This window comes from Rattus norvegicus, chromosome 14, assembly GCF_036323735.1.
Source record: "Rattus norvegicus strain BN/NHsdMcwi chromosome 14, GRCr8, whole genome shotgun sequence".
NCBI classification, from domain to species: domain Eukaryota; kingdom Metazoa; phylum Chordata; class Mammalia; order Rodentia; family Muridae; genus Rattus; species Rattus norvegicus.
Window position 1 is genome coordinate 10,627,810 of NC_086032.1, and position 15,921 is coordinate 10,643,730.

Sequence of the window (15,921 nt, forward strand, 5' to 3'; positions counted from 1 at the left end):
CCTTGACTGTGTGGTAAGGATCACTGGAGACTTAGAAGCTGGGCCATGCTTAGAAACTTAAGCTCTATTTCCTGTGGACTCTTCCTTAAGTCTTTATGCCTGAAAGGCTATATTCTCTGTCTCTCTCTGTGTCTCTCTGCATCTCTGTCTCTGTCTCTCTCTGTGTCTCTCTGTGTCTCTCTGTGTCTCTCTGCGTCTCTGTCTCTGTCTCTGTCTCTGTCTCTGTCTCTCTCTCTCTCTCTTTCTGTTCCCCCCTCATTTTTGCTCTCTCTGTCTGTCTGTCTGTCTCAGTCTTTCTCCTCATGCCACCTTCTTCCTTCCTTCCTTCCTTCTTTCCTTCCTTCCTTCCTTCCTTCCTTCCATTTCTCAAGTCTCTCCCTCCCTTCTTTATATGTTGGGCTGTTTGTTTGTTTGTGGCTTTGAGACGATGACAACGTCTTCTTGCATAGCATAGAAGAGCCTTAAACCGCAGCCTTCTTGACGAGACCCCCCTGAATGTTAGGGTTCCGGGCCTATGCCACCATACTTGGCCTAGCCCAGTCCTTTAGTGGCTTGTGTAGGTTCTACTCATTCCTCCCCTGTCAGTATCTGTGTGCATGGAAAAGGAGGGGCCTACGTTACTGTTATCATTAATCAACATCCAGCTTCAATGAAAGGGGACGCCTGGAGAATTCTTCTGGAAACCTGAGACCTACTGTTGGTCTCTTTTGATGAGAGAAAAACAAAAACACCATCACCATTAATAACAACACTAAAAACTGCCCCCCTTTGGAGAGAACATGGCAACCTGCCCTGTGGTTAATACAGACTTCCTGGAACTGTCTGCACACACAGCACCTCATATCTCCAGCTATTACATAGCTCCCTTCTAATGTTAGACTTTCTCCTAGAAGGAATCAAGAAGAGGATGTTGGACACATTGTCTTGTTTTGCTTTTCTTTCCTTTGTTTTGAGCGAGTCCAAGAATAGTCAGTGTGTTAACCAATGGTAATCCCAAGGCTGGAGCGGTAGGCAGGGCAATCGTTCACAGAATTCCTAAAAGATGCTGCTGGCCTGGTCTGAACTGTGGAGACAAAGCTGGAGGTTAAGTGAAGAATGGCGCTGAAGTCTAGACTTAACCTAGACAAAAAGGCCCTTGCCCAGATTTCAGAGAGCCTCACCACACAGCCACTCCCTCTCCCCTGTAGAGAGGGAGAGGTGGTTTTCTGACTAAGCCCATGTGTACGACCTACTGCCTTCTGGTCTGACTGTGTGCTCAGAGTTCCTGGAGCTCAGCCCTCAATCGACTTAGCTCCAGTCATGGATGGATTGGTGCCAGCAAAGCTCCTGAAGTAGCTTCTCACGCTTTGAAGTGCTCTCTCTAGGGGTATACAAACACACATCTACCAGAAAAATACAGCAAGAGATAACCCTCGTAGACAGATCCCTCCCAAGACACTCAAGGTTCTGGAAAGAGTCCTTTTCTGTGAGGACAGACTCACCAGGCTGTCTGTCTTATTTTACTCTCTCCCTAAGCTAAGGCAGCAAGCAGTCAGGTTAAAACCGTGTGAGGGGCTTTGAAGTGCCTTCTGTCTCTATAGTTGTTAAGATCCTCATCACTACTACACTGCCCTTCTTCACCCAGGTACAGCCCACCTCACTGGGCTTCAAGGTCTACTACACCTCACTGCTATGTTCTGGTTAGAAGATGGTCCAGCCTAGGACTCGTGCTGGAAGGATCACTTAAATACTGGAAAGGACGGGAATAAATGCTGCAGAGGACAGTATCACAACAGAATCCAGGATATGTGGGCAGACCGCCAACAAAGCTTTAGATTCCCCATATGCAGAATGCCAACAAGGCTTTAGATTCTCCCACATGCAGCTATGTTCCAGATTGTTCGCTTGCTGTATGCTCTTCATCTTACTGAATAACCCCACTAAAGGAATAGACTCCATCAAATCAGTATGTATATATATATATATATATATATATATATAGATGTATACATACATCTATATATACACATATATGTGTATACACGTACACACATATGTGTATACACACACATGTATAGACATACACATACATACATATATATGTGTATACACACACATATATATGTATACACACACATATATATGTGTATACACACACACATATACATATGTGCAACAGCAGTAAAATCCCCAGCGTTTCTGAAGTACTCTGTATTTTCCTCATTCCCAACGTCTGATTATTGCCATTCTAAATCTTTTACCCAGTTTTCTGCTGGATACTAGCCAGCAGCAGTGGGAAACACCACGGCGGCAGTTCCGAGATCCTGGGACACCCTCTAGCATTTGTTATCACCTCAGTGAATCACAGACTGTCCACCAGCCCTCTTGAGAATTGAGATTTTTGAAATACTAAAGAGTTTAAGAGGAACCTAGATGATAACCGAAGGTCGTTATTTCAGGACCCACTGCTCTCTGCTGTGTCGTGAACCTACTTAGAGGCCTTTAAAACCTTAAATTGTAGCACTCTTTTCAATCCCCGCTTTTATTTTATGTGTATAGGTGTTTTCGCCTGCATTTGTGTCGTGTACTCTTTGTGTACCTGTGTCCAATAGAGGCCTACAAAGGAGAATCATCCGATCTTTGGAACTGGCGTTGACGTGGTGTGAATTATCGAGGTACTGAGAATGAAACCCGGGTCTTCTGGAATATCAGTCGGTGTTTTCAACTGCTGAGCCGTCACTCCGGTCCCCCGCTGTAACATTTCATATCTCTCCTCCCAAGTACTCATGAGCATGTATGGTTTTACATTTGCTTGTAAAATGCCTTAAGTATATCACCTCTGAAGACTCTAAGGATCAGAGAAACCATGTCTGCTTTTGCTAATATTACGGCCATTGTGTAATAATGTTAGATGCGTGAGTGACGGGATAACCTCTGTGTAGGTAAACGAACCCCCATCTGTCGGACTCCACAGTTTCAGACCTTTAGGTCAGGCACACGCTGCTCTGGGAATTAAGCCCTAGGTGACAGGCTCTGGGAAGTGCTCTGCAATGATGCCATATAAAGCTCATCTCTCTGAGCTGCCTGAGTCGAGATCCCAGCCACACCACTCTGAGCAGGTTGAACATGTTTCCTAACTTTTCTGTTTCCGTTTCTTCGTCTTCAAAATGGAGTTAAGAGCAAGCACGTGAGAAAGTTGGGGGGACCGATGATATCTTGATCCCGTCTCTCAGAATACTCCACAGAGCCTAGAACGCCTGCCCTGTGCATGGGTCGCAGGCCTTGCTTCTCGGTGTAGAGAAGCGGGTGTTCCTGGGTAATGGGCTCACATGGGACTAGGTGGCCGTGCTTACTATACCTTGTAAAGCCTTGTTCTGGTCCTTCTGATAGAGCATCTTGACGGTGTCCGTCATAAAGAGCTTTTGGCCAACTTTCTCTCCCTCTGAAACAAAACACATCAAATCACTCCATCTTTGATATCTGTCCACTTTTATTAACCCTCCATGTGCAGAGAAGGAAATATTCAGCAAAGAATATTCATCTTTTAAGACTTCAAACATGCATTATCAATATGCCCTTAACTGTTGTTAATTCTCTTCCTTTGGGTCACATCATCTGCGGCCTTTGTCAATAATTGTGGTTTTTTGGGAGAGACAGAGTGGTTAAACCAGGTTCACATCACGTCAGAACTCATCAAGGCTCTGGGGGAACTATCAGCCTTCCCTTGTCTCATTTCTTAAACTAGAAAATGGAGGTGACACTGATTACATCCATGATGGTTAAGTGAGATAGATGTAAATGTCTAACAAGCCTGGCAGATCACAGACACATAGGCAAGTTTACTGGGGCATTCATTCCACTCCACCCTTCTCTACACTGCTCCAGTCAGGACAGGACCAACACTCCACTGTCCTCTGTGCCTTCTCAACTTTCCTCTTCAGTGAGTCTCCATCCCTCTGGGGACCAGAGTCCTTAGAGGCCCTTCTCATTCCTCACATTCTCCTCTAGGCTTAGGCAACAGAAGCCAAGGATCAAGGAAACGTGGCAGCTGGCTAAAACATCTGGCGGAAACTGGCCTTCACTCGTGGCTCCTGACTAGTTTTGGTTTTCACCAAGGTTGGTCTGGGTTCGTGTTGACCTGTATCAGTTTCCTTTGCTCATCTGCCAGGATCCTCCTCCGTCTCATCTGCAGATGTCCTTGTCGCGATCACACAAATATCCGAGCTATTCTCGTGTTCACTCTCAAATCCCTGTCATACTGGTGGTGTTGCTGGTCCCCATATGAAAATCCGACATACTCAGAGTAGGTACCATGCCTCCTTCTCCAGTTAATGATAGGAATGAAGACATAGGGAGGGTATCTATTGGGAGGGGCACAAGGACTGTGGCCTGTCAGACACCTAAGGCACACTTGCATGTATCACACTGGGCAAAATCTCAGAGTTATGGCAAGGGCAAAAGACAAGGGTTCTTTTCCTACGAAAGAATACACACAAGCGAAGTCATAACCTAGAGTGGTAGATACCCAGAGGCCAATAAATCAGTCACCAGAACTTTTGATTTTATTGATTTATCTGTGAAGAACCCCTCCCTGCTTTTTCTCAAATAGAATTTCTCTCCCCACCCAGTCTCTTGTTGGACCTAAGAGATGCCCCCGAAGAGAAAAAAAAAAAAAAAAGAACTCACTTTATCACCGTTACCTCAGTGTGAACAGTAGCTTCAGAGAGACTAAAGCACCCACCGGTGTGAACTCTGGACTGCTCAGTGGACCAGAATGACCAAAGAACAGGGAAAGGATCAGGAGACGTTTTCCTCTGAACCAACTTTTAGGCCTGAGTATGAGAAATATGCAAAGTTTCACTTCCATTTTTAGTGAAACGAGAAAGAAATGTAAACTAATTTCTGGGACCCTACAACCGCAACAAGGGCTGTATGAAGATACGGAATAGTTTCATCTAGAATTAAAATGTGTACATGTATTTCCAATAATGTGTAATTAGACTTTTTAAAATATTAGAAAATTTGAATCTGTGATACAGTGACGTAGTTCAAACAGGATGAAATGTAAAAAGGTATCTTGTGAAAATTTCCCCTGTCTCTTCCTCTTACAACCTTCCTCCCACAGATAACCACTTTCCAGTTCCTAGTTTACCTCCTCCCCAGGTGCTTTCTGTGTCATATATAGATGTGTGTGTGTGTGTGTGTGTGTGTGTGTGTGTGTGTGTGTGCACACAAAAATACAGCTCTCTGTCTCTCTCTGTCTCTCTGTCTCTATCTGTCTCTGACTCTGTCTCTCGTGTCTGTTATGGAATGCCATATCCATGTTTTGTGGTGAGCCTCCGTTATACCCGTAAGGTTATTGCTGCGATGAGCATCTCAGAGGTTATAAGTTCTATGCTAACAGACATTTAGTTAATGTCTGTTTCTTCTAATCTTTCCCCCCTCACAGAACGGGTATGTTTGTTTGTGTGATATTTCACAGAACAAGGGGAGTGTATCTATGGGCTCCTGTTAATTAGTTGGAATATATGCCCCAGTAGGGCCTGGGGCCTACAATGGTAGGAGGCTTAGGTAGAAGGGTCAAGAGTTCCAGGTCAGCCTGATCTACAAAGTAAGTTCCAGACTAGCTGGACCTGTACAGTGGGATCCTTTCTTAGAACAAACAAAATAACAAAAGGGGCTTCCTTCGTAACCCTTCCTAGTATAGAAGATTTTTGTGAATCTCAGGAGCAAACAGTAGGTTTTGGGTTTATTAGTTTGCTGTTATGAGCCTGAGCGACGGTTCTTTCCTATGTAGAAGTCTTTCGGATACAAAGGGTAGCTTCCGGGCTTTAAGGGTTTCCTGTTGGGTCGTTTCTGATTCTCACTTCATTCAGGTTGTAAGCAAGAGTGTAAGCGGCTTCCTGAGTTGCTCTAGACACAGGGGAAGGTGGCCATTTCCACCGCCTTCTTATGCAAGTTGATAGGTGTCTGAGGGTGACAAGGACTGGTTAATGCTACACTTGCTTATGCCATTGTAAGACTTGGATCAAGCTGAGTCTGAGCATGTTGAGGTGTGGCCTCCGAAGCTTTCTTCCCTATGGTTGGGAACCGCTCAGTATGTTTGAAGTAACCAACTACAAAAGGGGAGCAGACCCTCAGGTCTTCTCCCCTCTAAACCCATTCGCTCTGTTCGAGCCTTTGGCAAAAAAAGAAAAAGCCAGAACATGAGCGAGGTTGCAGTCATCCCTGTGCTAAAATTCACGTCCTGTTGAGAAGTAGTTGTGAACCCGGCATTCTGCTGACCACTGGGAATGCTAACAAAAAGAAAAATAGACCCCCAGACTTTGTGGGGTCCAAGCCACTCACTGTCTAAGGTACACAGGAAAATGGCCCAGGAAGATTTACAATCCCTTCGTTCAAGCCTAGAGCTGTCGTTCTGGAACACTCTGTAGATGTTCTCTAAGTGAAGCCACAGTTGAAAGCCAATGTCCTGGCCACACCTTAGAGAAAGCAGGGGAAACCACAGCGTGTCTGGAAAGGGAAGTGGTCATGGAAAGTTTGATTGATAATGTCTAGTGTAAACTACGTAATATTGACTTTAAAACATTCTCACCACAGTGTTCAGCTGATAAACAATAGAACCAAAGAACTGCATTCAGATTTATAGGTGACCCAGAGCTTGGATGAACAGTTAAAAAGAATTGACAGAAAAATACCAGCAAATACAGAACACAATGCTTTCACCTGGTCAGGTTGTCTAGTTCCTTGAAGAAGCTTAAAATATTCTTGGGGATAGTCTTGAGGATCACTTAGAAAATTGAAACATGTGGTGGAAATTAGATGATAGGGGCTATTATTGGATATTCTTCAGGGATAATAGACTGTGGTATATATAATAGCAATAACTTATTTAGAAAATACAAGCAAGAGTTTCTTTTTTTTTAAAGATTTATTTATTTTATGTATACAATTACACTGTAGCTGTCTTCAGACACACCATAAGGGGGCATCAGAGCTCATTACAGATGGTTGCGAGCCATCATGTGGTTGCTGGGATTTGAACTCAGGTCCTCTGGAAGAGCAGTCAGTGCTCTTAACCACTGAGCCATCTCTCCAGCCCCCAAGCAAGAGTTTCTTAAGGATGCTTATAATTTTCTAATAGTTTTCCGACAACACAAAGTGAATTTACACTGAATAGGAAGATACATCGTCATGATTGTCTTGTCTTTTCTCTTTTGTTTTGTCTTTGGTAAGGAACCTCACTCTGTAGTAAGGCCTTGCCTCAGTGCTCAGGCTCCCAAGTACTCAGGTGACAGGTGTTCAACATCATGCCCGGCTAGTCCTGTGTGTGTGTGTGTGTGCGTGTGTGCGCGTGCGCGCGCGGTATCTTGTGTGTGGTGTGTGTGTGGTATCTTGTGTGTGTGTTTGTGTGTGTGCATATGGTGTGGTGTGGTGTGGTGTCTTGTATATGTGGTGTGTGTGTGTGTGGTGTGTGTATGGTATCTTGTGTATGGTGTGTGTGTGGTATATGTGTGGTATCTTGTGTGTGTGTGTGTGTGTGTATGGTGTAGTGTCTTGTGTGTATGTGTGGTGTCTCGTATATGTGTGTGTGTGTATGTGTGTGTGGTGTCTTGTGTGTGTATGTGTGGTGTCTTGTGTGCGTGTGTGTGTGGTGTCTTGTGTGTGTGTGTGGTGTCTTGTGTGTGTGTATGGTGTCTTGTGTGTGTGTGGTATCTTGTGTGTGTGTGTGGTGTCGTGTGTGTGTGTGTATGTGTGTGTGGTATGTGTGGTGTCTTTTGTGTGTGTGTGTGCGCGCATTCGTGCGTGTTGCTTTTGAGATAGTCTCTGTTTCTCGATGTGGCCTCAAACTCTTTATATAGCCAAGGTTAGCCTTGAACCTGTGCTTCTCCTAAGTGCTGGGATCCCCTGACTTCTAAAGGACTCTGGGAGAGGCTGAGCTGTGGGCACAGGAGAGGCTGCTGAGTAGTTGTGATATTATATTTAATTAACTTCCATTATTGAGCTCTGTTTTCCAGAGTTCGTGCTAATGACTTTGTATGCATCATTGAACCTCGGTTTCAAAACAGCATCCATGTGGTCTTAGCTGAGGAGGAGTCTTAGACACGAGGCCTGGAGTGACCAGCAGCCTGTTCAAGTCAGCTCTGAGTGGGGGGTTATGCAGGTTCTTCCCCTTTCCATGGTGGGCGATCTTGAACACTGCAACATTGTCTGCCCCAAGCCTCGGTGGAAAGCCCGCAGTTTCTCTTTCACTTTTGTTGTAGCGCTTACTTGAAAGTCGGCCAATGCTTGTGTGTCTGCTCCATGAACTCTGCTTGTGATACAAAGCTCTGTGGAGGAAGGCCTTGTCGGTCCGTATCTTGGCTGTGTTGTTAGATGTTGTTCTCACTCAGTGAAGACTCCCTCTCCTTCACTTTCCACGTTGAAGATGATGGAGAGAACACTAAGTGTTGGATATAAGCGGCCACCTTTCTTTACATTTCAACTTGAGTGTCCTCAGAGAACTCTAGCTGATACAGGGAAGAAAACATCCTAGTGCTAAAGGGATTACAAGGCTGGGTCCCACAAGCAGGTCAAGTTGCCACCAGGGATTGTAACATTGTCCTTAAAAATCTCCTATAGAATTCAGTTGAAGTGCAGAAAGTTACATTTGTTCCTGTTAACTGTTGTGATCTGTTAGTCTGTGGCGACTTTTTAAAGATTTTTATGTAGCAACTGAAGATTAAAGTAATGTCAGGAGATTTCCAGAGGGCTGCGGAGATGACTCAGCAGTTTAGAACTCTGGCTGCTCTTGCAGAGGACCTGAGTCCTGTTCCCAACACCCACACGGTGGCTCCCAACTCCTGTGGCTCCAGTTCCACAGATCTGATGCCCTTCTTTGTCATCTGAGGGTAGCACCACTCGTGTGCGCGCGTGCACGCACACGTAAGCGAAAAATAAAAATAATTTAAAAAAGGGACGGAAACAGCAGTTATTAATACTCTATCTGTGGGCTCTGAAAGTTCATCCTGTATGTGCAGAACCGTCTGAGGAAAGCCATTGGAAGAGGACAACTTAGGCAGGTCCCTTTCCCCACAGGTAAATGATCTACTCATTTGAGTTATTATGTATAGAAAATGTAAAAAAATAGGTAAACTTGAGGATTCCAATTGCTTAAACATAGCGAACCGTTGTCCATTGTGAAGCAAAGGAAGGACTCCTCCGCTGCCTATCACCCCAGACACGGGAAATGCACTGACCTTGAAGTAAATCACATGAGTGCCGTCAGTGAGGAGAGATAGTCATCGGGCAGGCTGAAGTTTTTTACTCCTTTCAAAACTGCAGCGGGGCCAGAAGTAGCAACAGAAAAAAGGAGATCTCATGACAAAAAAGAAGAGGTGAGGTGGGGGCCGGGGGTGGTCCTTGATGTAGGCATTGAGGTCAAGGCCTGGAGCTTTCGAAGAAGGGGAGTGGTCAAGAAAGGGGAGTGGTCAAGAAAGGGGAGTGGTCAAGAAAGGGGAGTGGTCAAGAAAGGGGAGTGGTCAAGAAAGGGGAGTGGTCAAGAAAGGGGAGTGGTCAGAAGGGAGAAAGTGCTGGGAGGTTCTGCCAAGAGTAGGAGGGGAGAAGTCCCCTAATGCAAACACTGGAATTGTCAGACCTCAACTCCGTGCCTTCTTAATATTGGTCATTCCACAACCCCTCTTTAGAGCCGGACCATCCTAACACTCAGGGCTTAAAGCAAAGACATGTCTCACCGCAGTTTAGGTATTAGACCACTTAACACGTGGGCACAGAACGAACGCAAAGGCATACAAAGTGTGTCTTTGAAACAGCAGGTATAGTCTGGCCTTGGATACCTTTAGTCTGAAGCCAACGGACAAGCCACGGTCCGTCCATTTGATCTATAATTACTTCAGGCTTACCGGTAGGTTGGTTGAGAAGAGAGGAACTATTCAGGGAAAGTAAATTTAGGGCTTAAACCTAACACATAAAAAAAGCAGTAATATTTTAACTCACATATTTACTAATTAAACACTGGGCACCTGCTGTATGCCAAGTGTTGTGGCATCAGGGCAGAGTACAGGCAAGGTCATTGTTAGCCTGTGCCCTTTCTAATTGTTCTATTAAGATTATATTAATATACATCCTACCCCACCACCTCGTCCTCTCTCCTCCCAGGCTGGCCTTGACTTGCCTATATAAACGAGTGTGTCCTTGAACTTCTGACCCTCCTGTGTTCCAGTTTGTGAACACTAGGGGTAAAATCGAGATCCTTCTACTTGCCAGGCCAGCACTGTGCCAACCGGACTCCATCTCCACCTCGAGATTTTTACTCAATCTAGTTCTGGTAGAAGATCAAAAATAGATCTTCAACCTAATTTTAGAGAGACTTAATATCCTCCAGAGATCCTAAAGAGCTTAAAAATACTTAAAAATGAAGTCAGGTGACCCTACCCTGACAAAATCCGATGCTAACTCCTTCCTGTACTTATGAAAGGCAGGCAACTTTCCCAGCCTATCCCACCTGTGGTGAGTACCTCTCTGTCCCAGGACTGGGCGTCTCTGTGAGGACTTCGTATCTAGACCTCTGATGCCGTCTGCCTTGCCTTCCTCGGTCGTCACTTCTAGATGGCAGCCACCTTCTGTTTTGTCCTCAATGGCTTTTGTTAATGCCTTCTCCAGGACCCACAAGTTTTTTGTTTTTTTTTTTTTTTGTTTTTTTTTTTTTTAGTAATGTCTCAATTTAGGAGATCAACCATACCTTTTTTTTTTTTTTGGTTCTTTTTTTCGGAGCTGGGGACTGAACCCAGGGCCTTGCGCTTCCTAGGCAAGCGCTCTCTCTACCACTGAGCTAAATCCCCAGCCCCTCAACCATACCTTTTAACCCACATCCAAAGCTTTGCCCTAGTGCCAGGAAGGAGAGCCCATAGTAAAGGCACCTGCTCCTAGCCTGATGTCCAGAGCTCACACAGTGGAAAGTTCCAACTCCTACAAAGTGTCCTGTGTCCTCCACAGGAGCATTGTGCCAACACCCACTCACCGACGTAAAATAAAGGAAAAAAAAACCTTTGTTTTGTTTTGTTTTGTTTTTTAAGACATCATGAAATTCAATATTGAGACCTGGCTGGTCCCAGGCCAAGCAGGACGGTTGGTTACCCGACTGGCATGCAAATGAATTGAATACAGGATTAATGTTACAATATACTGTCTCTCACAGCAATTGTATCTTGACTGTGTTTTAACCAGCCTCACGCAGAGTCGACACTGTGCCCTTGTACAGTAAGTTTGAGTCACCTGCTGTCATAGAGAGCTGAGCTGTTACATTAACATCCCAGGAAAATGCCCCACCCCTGTCAGACATTGTCCAAGGCTAGTTAACTGACCTGAATGTCGGTGATGTACAGAGTAGGGAAGTTGCTTGTCCACAGCTAGATTTCCTGGGCTATCTCAGTTCCCACATGGGCTATCTCAGTTCCCACATGGGCTATCTTAGTCCCCACATGGTTATTTGTTGCCCACCTCTGTGTGTGACCAATGCCTTTGCAGCCATCAGGTAAATCATTTTGGACAGATCCCCTAGCTACCAGCCACCAAAAGCTAAGCGTGTTATACCATTAAGGCCTATAGTAGGAGTTTCTCTGTTCCAACGTCTTTTAGAAGTGTTTATGATTTACTTGGTTTGGATACTATTAAAAACTTCTCTGGACTGCTACCCTGTTGGGACACAGGATTTAGAATAATCTAAATTTGTGTTCCTGAACCATCATCTCTTATATTTGGCTCCAGAATATACTATCAAACCTCTGAGGTGAGGGCGGAGGTTTTGTTTATGCTTTTTGTTGTTGTGCATGACCGGGGCCATAAGGAAAAGATTTGCAGGCTCAGGTCGAGAGTCTGACGAGCATCAGTGTAACCAGGCAGAAGTGGGCTCAGAGACAAACTTGCCCTTCTCCCTGACAGCAGTGGGGCAGGAGCAAGTCTGTCCCTCCTGGGCCTTCTCAAGCCATTCGGCTATTGAAGATCTCATATCTCCATCTAACAACTATGGATAACAGGCAGTATTTGAGAGAGGATTGCATAGCTCAGTTGGCAGAATGCTTGCCTGGCACGTTTAAAACCTTGGGCTGCATAAACTGGCCGTAGTGACACAGACCTGCAATCCCAGCACTGGGAGGTGGAGGCAGGAGGATTAGGCGTTTATCATCAGGCTGTTTATTGAATCGGAAGCCAGCCCGGGCTACTTGAGACCTATCTCAAAATAAAATGCAAGTAAACAAAGAACTCAATCGAACAAACAAGAAAAAACAAAACAAAACAAACAAACCAGTCTTCACGGGGAGCAGCACTCGCCAGAAGCAATCTTTACCTTCCCGTGGAACTCCAAGGCTCTGAGACAGTCTTCTCTAAGCTGGTTGGTTGTGTTTTGTTCTAATCTGACCAGAGTCCTTTTGAAACACTGCCAAAGACTCTCGAGGTGAGCCCAGCTGCCTCCCCTCGTTCTCACTGCTCCTCCTGGTTTGAACCACTTCTCTCCAGAGCGCTCTAGAACAAGTTCTACAAGCCTTTGTGCAAATGACCACCGCCATGTTGTTTTCCCCCAAAGCACTGGTTTCTAGCAGGCCAGACAAGTCTCCTTCCTTAAGACGTGGATGACTGCTCCTAGATTTGGAGTGAAATTTGTTTCATTACTTTCTAGTTTTCAAACCGTGTGTGTATGTGTGTGTGTGTGTGTGTGTGTGTGTGTGTGTGTGTGTGAGAGAGAGAGAGAGAGAGAGAGAGAGAGAGAGAGAGAGAGAGAGAGAAAGGGAGGCCGAGGTATACAGCCTCAGGTGTATAACCTTGCTTTCCATCTTGTTTGAGACAGGGTCCCTTTTGCCCCTGAGTCCAAAAGGCTGATTGGCCTGAGAGCTACTGGGAACTCTTCCCATCCCTCCATTGGAGCAGTGGGGTGGCTGGTGTGAGTTATCAAGTCAGGCGTTACAAGGGTTCTGGGGATCCAAGCTCAGGGCTCCATGCTTGGGAGACAAGCTCTTTACAACGCCGGGCCTTCTCCATAGCCTGACTTCCACAGAAAGGGGGTGGGGTGAGTGGGAAAGAGAGAGAACGTGATGGGGGAGGGGACAGCGAGAAAGAGACATGGAGAGACAGAGAGAGAGAGACATGGAGGGAGAGAGCTTTTCCTGTAATGTCATGGAACCCAGCAGGCCCCTTGAGTGTGAAGCTTTCTCTCCTCAAGTTTGCTGTCCTGTGACACACTGTACAGGCTTGGCTTCCACAGTGACTCCTCTCATCAAGAGAAAGAACAAAACTCTCATTCATTTTCATTTTGTTGTGTACGCTGACTGGAAAGGTTACAGTTAGCTTTAAAGTGAGAGGGCCTAGGGCTAACCAAACAACCCCTATTTAGAGATGTTTTCAAAACCCCATGTCCTAGTTCAACTATTTTGGAGGGAAATGGGGCTTGTTAATGTTTCGGACATCTGAAAAAAATTGGGCTTATGACTTGTAACAGCTGGCGTTTGACTTTTTAATCAGGGTATTTAGGAGAAGAATTTGTTGTGAGTTTTTATAAAACAACAAACAGAATAGAAGGCACATGTCTTATTTATCTGTGGGACTCAGTCTAGACCGGGAGATTTTGTCTTGCTGGGAAAGGTGTTAAATTCCTACCTGAGGAGAGACTGCCTTACATCTATTTCTTCAGGTTCAGTTCCTTCAACACATGTTTTAACTCACAGAGCTGTGGTCTGGCTTAAAAAAAAAACTTGTCTTGTTTTTAGTCCTCACTCTCTTCAAGTTCTGCTTCTGTGACAGCCACGTCCTTCCCACCCATATGCTAACCCCAACACACCTCCTTCACTGTGGGAACAGATCTCAAGCGAATGCGCTGATCCACACTTAGGGAGCCGGAGTCAGCTTCTAGTTCTTCCCACTCTTGACCGCTCTTCAGAGACAGCTAATTAGAGACAATTGTGTGGGGGGTAATTGTAGATTCTAAAATTATCACCAGTTAATTCCAGGCCTTGGAAGCGTTCATCATACGCTAGTAGTGTGACTGTGAGAGATTTGACTTTTAAGCAGGTTTCAGTCAAGAATCCAAGCTTATTCATGTGCTGTGTGTCACGGTGTCCATCGCATTGTGGGACCCACACAGTCACATCAAAATGCATCATAGTCTTTAACGACGTCACATGTGCTATCCTTTAACGTGGTCAGACCCGACTACTAATAGGCACTCTGTAAATATGATCAATCTATAGATAGAAATGAAATAAGAGAAATTTAGAACCTCATCTCATCAGTAAGAATTGCGTTTAAGTAAATTTGAAAGTTTAAGGTTATGTAATATAGGTGTATGAGAAAAATCTGATTTTGATGATAAATTCTTTTATTTTTTAAAGACTTCACAAAATAAAAACAAAGGTATCCATCTACCTGCCAATCGGGTAATCATAATAGACACACTGTCAAATCTGCTAAGTCTTTCTTCATGAGAAGAGTTGAATTCTTCAGACTAAGTTAAAGCCTTCCTGGCCTCCCCTACCTAAACTCAGCTGGCCCCCCTGACAGGAGTTCTCTCAGCCACCTAGAGCAATGCAGGTGGATTCTAGTGTCCGCTCCCGTGCCTTGTGTGTGAGCGTATGGGATTGTGTACACGTGTGTGAGATGCATTCAACACTGCGCTTATCCAGGCAGAGTGTCATCCAGATGTACTGTGTGGACAATGATTCTACTACTGAAATGATATTTATCCCACATGTTAAAGTGAGTATTTGGGTGTTTTCACAGATTTAATGTCACAGACTCCCCTAGAAGTCAGCCCTTTAGATAGATGTCTAATCGACTTAAAAGATGATGTAATGATGTGATTGGATATGTGACTATGACGGAGGTGAGTCCTTAGCCATGGGCTTCCCTAACAACAATGGCGGCAAACGCTAACTGAAGAGCCCTTTGACCACCATAATTTTGTGAGGTCTGACTAATAGATTGACTAAAAAATGATTAGTTTACTGGTAAAGGTATTAAACAATTTATGCTTTTATTGCCTTAGACATTAAGTAAGATCATAAATTACCAGTATTGGCAATATTTAGAGAATTCCAATGGGTCAGCAGTATCTAGAAAATTCTACTTTGTCATCTCATCAAGAGTCCTTAGTTTAGCCGGATCTGTCCTCAGCATTTGATAACAAACTTTATAATGTCAAGGTAGCCCCACAGAGTTGGCCCTGCAGGGTGATAATTAGCAAGCCAAATCAGGTAGTATTTGAAGTCCTGAGTTATATCCCAGTCTTGGACAAGTGTAGCCCTGTTATTATCTTGTTAGCCTGGGAGAGATCATTTATTCTCTCTGGGACTCAATTTCTTCATCTCTGAAATGCTTTGATTGGCAGCATGAGGATAGGAAAGATTAGAAGAGATGATAATTAATATTCCTTCCAGCTCCAAAAATTGTCTTATTCTATTATTCATTTTCTCCTTTCTTCCTTCTTACTCAATGTTCTAGGACACGGAGTGGTAATTAGTTAAAAAGGAAGGGACCTTCTAGAAAAGTAAGAAGGCTTATTGTAAAAGGCTGAAAGTGTCTCAAATATAAAAACTCTCTTGTCATCCTTGATCTTGTGGAGTTTGTGTCGTTCAGGGCGTGTGATATCCTGTCTCCAAATAAAATGACGTGAAAGTATTTTCTTCTTAATTCACTTTAAAATCAACTCTCTCAGAGGAAAACAGACAAATCCTGCCAGCATAAAAGTTCTAAATAGAGAAATATACCTGGAATATCCAGGGAAGAAAGAATACCCATATGAGCTCATGCACGGTTATACTCCAGCTCAAAATGTTGACATACTTACATCAACGACCCACATTTATTATTCTTTGCCAGTGTAGAAAAGTATGCTATTGTACGTCACATGATTGACAGGGATGTTTGCTCTACGACCTTGTGAGCATGTCAAGT

The 15,921-nt window shown here is 44.4% G+C and overlaps 1 protein-coding gene across 2 annotated transcripts in view; it reads left to right on the forward strand.

Moving 5' to 3' along the window:
• Rasgef1b (RasGEF domain family, member 1B) overlaps positions 1–15,921 on the forward strand; it is a 519,819-nt gene that overhangs the window by 463,444 nt on the left and 40,454 nt on the right. The gene's annotated exons all lie outside the window — the stretch shown is intronic.